Source organism: Oxyura jamaicensis, chromosome 6 (genome assembly GCF_011077185.1).
Source record: "Oxyura jamaicensis isolate SHBP4307 breed ruddy duck chromosome 6, BPBGC_Ojam_1.0, whole genome shotgun sequence".
Lineage (NCBI taxonomy): Eukaryota > Metazoa > Chordata > Aves > Anseriformes > Anatidae > Oxyura > Oxyura jamaicensis.
This window is the reverse complement of record NC_048898.1, coordinates 20881465-20885765: the sequence shown is the minus strand read 5'-3', so window position 1 is coordinate 20885765 and position 4301 is coordinate 20881465. Positions and strand designations below refer to the sequence as shown.

Below are 4301 nucleotides of genomic sequence, written 5' to 3'. Positions count from 1 at the left end.
AGCGGTGTTACCTCGCCCGTCCCCGCGGCCCGGCGCGGCGCTGTCGGCGGCCATAACAGTTTCCATCCGGGGACTGCGCGGCCGCGACTACGGCGGTGGGGGCGGCCACGGCGGAGGGATACGCGTTCACCTGGGACGGCGGCCGACGAGGCCCAGGAGGGGGCAGCGGGGTGGGGGGAACGATGGCGCCGCCCCCGGGAGGGACGGGAGCGGCGGCAGAGGTCGGAGGCACCGCTGCCCTCTTCCCTGCTTCCTCCTCTCCTGTTTCTCAGCCGGCCGCTTGGGCCTGGCCCGAGCCCCCTTCAGCGTCGGGGGACAGCCCCGAGCCGTGAGCGTCCCTGGAGCACGGGGCTGGGCCCTGCCCTCGTTAATGCTTTTGGGTCAAGTGCGCCTGCAATGCCATGGCCCCGCGCAGGGAGAGCCGATGCCCCATCATAACACCTTAAAAGAAAGGCCCCTGCCCAGCTCCGGCGTGGACAGAGAGTTGCTGAAGCACGCGGACACCGTACCTAAGTGGGCAGCTGTGGAAAACAGCAGTGAGGGGAGTCAGAACTTGGTAACGCCCGTTGGTATGCTTTCATATGCACAAAATAAAAGTATTTAAAAAAAAAAAAAAAAAAAGAAAAAGAAAAAAAAACGGAAAATCTCAACAACAGGAACATAGGAACACTTGCTTGGTTAGCAACACAACATCACCTACGCTGAGAAGAGGGCTGAGCAGCACTTGTTAGTAGTGGGGTGCACCAACCCTCTGTGCTAAGTCTTAAAGCATGCGGAAAGGTGCGTGGATCACCAACGTGGTGAGGGTACATGTGAAAGAGAAAATTCAGATGTACCAAAGCCAAAAAGGAGCCAAGAGCTGTAGCAGAAAGAAACTGTTAAGATGAATTGCATGCCAAGAGGACATTGAAAAGGAAGGCCTTTCTAGGCTTACAAGAGAGCATTCAAAAATGAAAAGCAAAGAATAGAAAGGTTTAGATTCCCAAAAGAAGCTTAAACATGAGAAATTCATCTCCAGAAATCTTGTCACATCTTACTAACCATAATAAAGTATAAGATATACACATCCTTTTTTGTTCAGGATTAAATATAAGAACAAGGAAGAATGTTTCTGTCTTTGTGTGTGCATGTATACTAAGGATCCATTAAAATGAACATATTTTTAATTCTTCAATTCAGCCTGACATCATTTATTTCCCTTGTGTCCTTGACTAAGAGAAAATGAATAGAAACCATTTGGGGGCGGGTTTTTTTGGCCCTAAATAATATCTTCAGGAACAGAATTATATCATTGATGGTTCTACTACACCCAAATGAAACAGTCTGTGCCAAAAGCAAGCAAAGAGATGACCTCATAATTTGCATGCAAGTATTCAAATTGTTTTTCTGGCCTCTAATTCATAATGTTTTTCTAAATAGTCAGAATTGGCGATTGCAAATATGTGCCCATACCACATATGGATGTCAAGCACAGGTGAGGGGGGGAAAAGAAAACTTCAAGATGACACCATTAAAAGAAAGAAGACTACAGTGTAATTTATCTTATACTTTTAGATTATTTGCAGCACAGGAGAAGTCAGAAAAAAGATGACTTCAAAACACATGGTTACAACAATACAGTTGTCTGGAAAAGAAAAAAAAAAAAAAAAAGGTAAGAATTGATGAAAAATAGCAAAAATGGTCAAACACAACAAAAAGGTTGCCGTTATGTAATAGCTTCTCCCAAAAGTAATGAAAGAGCTCTTTAGTCATATGAGTTAGTATCCACAAAACCTCTGCCAAACTTTCTAAGGATTTGTCTACAGCCTTCGCAGCTGCAGGAGTGCTGAGAACACCTTACAAGCCATGACATCAGCACCTCCTCAAAGATCTTTCAGAACCCATGCGCTCACCACTAAGGACATGGCCAATGAATGCAACAACTGCCATCCTACCACTCTCAGAGTAGAAACTACATCAAAAGCCATCAAGGAAATGCAAGTGAAACCAAAATCATAACTGCAGTCTTCTCAAGTGCTTCAGAAGCCAATGCCCAGAAGTGGAGAGCTCACACATTCTGTGAGTATCCTGATGCAGGCAGTCAAACAGACTGTGGCATCAGGTATGAATTGTGGCAGAGCGCATGAATGCAAACTTTGGTATTTTTAAGTACTGAAGTGTTATCCTTACAATATGATTTCTTTCAAGTAGTAACAAGCACTGTCCTATTGTCCTATTTCAAGGATCAACCAAGGAATGCTTCATGAGAACCAGAAGGTTCTTTTTCCTGAAGACAGATCACACATAATGCATCCAGACAGGCACAATACATACACATCACTGGCAAATTCCCAAGTTCTTAAAAACCAAGGACTGAATCCACATACCACAATTTCACTCCTTTATTCTTTTTTCAGAAGATAAGTTTAATTTGGTCCGCTTTACTACGTGAGATCCTGTGAAAAAGTTTTTCAATTGCAAGACAGTCTGTGCTCTGTGAAACATGAAAAAATATGCAATTGTTGTTTTTACTTTTCAGAAAAAAAATGCTCTGACATCTGCAGCCAGTTTTTTTTCTTTGGATCATTGGCTGTTGTCCCCAAAACCATATGTAAGCTGTGTAATATTTTGGAAACTTTAATGGTATTTGTACTGTCCCACTGTACATTCATTACATTACAATTATTCTGCATCTGGAATAGCTACCAGCTACAGGACTTCCATTACATGTGTCATTAGCATTAGTCTGGCATAAATGGGTAGGGCAATTGAGTGCAAATAGAATAGAAAACCGCTGTAGCCAAACATTAAGAAAGATTTCAAAATCAACAGCTAAACCATTACGAAAGCGATCTCCCAAGCTAAGGCTATGAAGTCTTCAAAACCTGTTTGGAAACATGCCAGAGTCAACCCTTATCTTGCTAGGAAAGAAGTACTGCCTGTCATAATCAGATGTTGGTATCTGTGAAAAAGCTAGTGAACCTCATGTGCTGTTACCATGACCATTTAATTGGCCTTCATAATGGGATTTTTGTTATTGTTGCTAATAGTTCTGTGTATGTGATTTTTTTAAACTCAAAACCCAGTCCTTTCCTCAAATACATCGGTGTCCCACAAACAATGGGAGTATGACAATTAGGTATCCACTTACTTATGGATAGCTGGAGGGGTTGGATCAATTTATTCCCTATTCTGCTGGACTGTCAGAAATTGCTTATGTCAGAAATGAATCCACACCAAATAATTGGCACTGACTTAAGGATTTCATCAGAAATACTCCAGACAAAAAAAAAAAAAAAAAAAAAAAAAAAAAAAATCTATGCTGAAGCAAGCACCAGACACAGATCACATGAAGCTAAGGATCTCTCCATTTTTTAAAATGAGAATTTGATTACTTGTTTGCCTGAATTTGGTCACAGACGTGAAAGAGCTTCTTTTTGACTTAGAAACAATAACAAAGTGTTACTGCTAGTGCATTCCATGTTTGAACTACAAATGTGGAAATATCTGGCTAAAAGTAAAAACATCATTTAATTCACATTTTCCTATTTGTCATAGGTTGACAAAATACTCTACACATTTGTTGATATGTGTAGAAAAAAATAGACCAATCTGAAGAATTCTTTTTATCTTCTAGTCTTGGTTCTCTCCCATTTTTTGTTCAATCTCATGTGAACTTAAATTAATTTCTCTTTTTACAAATGTTACCAATGGTATAGGTGTCTTCATTTGAACTTGCAGTATTAATGGTTATGGTTTAGGTAGCTCTGAGACCAAATACACCATGGGAACCACTAAGAAAGATAAATTATTGATTTCTTTCACTGTTACAATGTCACTGTGAATGTGAAGGTAAATCAATAATGAGAATTCAGTGATGTTCAGATATTAACAGTGATACCATTAGGTGTCAGCATTAATACTGCTATGTTTACAAGACAAGGCATTGTGAAAAGGAAACCTTACCGTTATGCTCTCCTACTGTTTTAACCAATGAAATAAAACCAGGATATTTATTATTAAAAATCAAACAAACAAAACAAAAACACAGAGGCAAAATGAAGATATTCATTTCCTTTGCTGACAGTTATGGATAGGAGACTGTACATGGCAAAATATTTGATGGTCAAAGCTAATAATCTTGTATATCAGAAACCAGTTTCTCATTAAAAAGGCAATTTTCTTATTTCCACAGTATATTGAAGTTTTATCTCTGAAAAAGATATATAGAACATCTCTTTTAATCATGAGGTAACTCATTCATACAAGCATTGTTTCGCATATATGACACGTTATGAATGAACTGAACTCCACCTAGTCAG

General features: G+C 40.2%; 1 protein-coding gene across 2 annotated transcripts in view; it reads right to left on the bottom strand.

Moving 5' to 3' along the window:
• Window positions 1-242, bottom strand: part of ZNF518A (zinc finger protein 518A) — a 9283-nt gene extending 9041 nt beyond the window's left edge. For both annotated transcript variants that reach the window (XM_035330381.1, XM_035330385.1), the window contains exon 1: window positions 12-242. The gene's annotated coding sequence lies outside the window, so the exon portion shown is untranslated. The remainder of the gene's footprint in view (window positions 1-11) is intronic.
• Window positions 243-4301: the final 4059 nt, after the last annotated feature.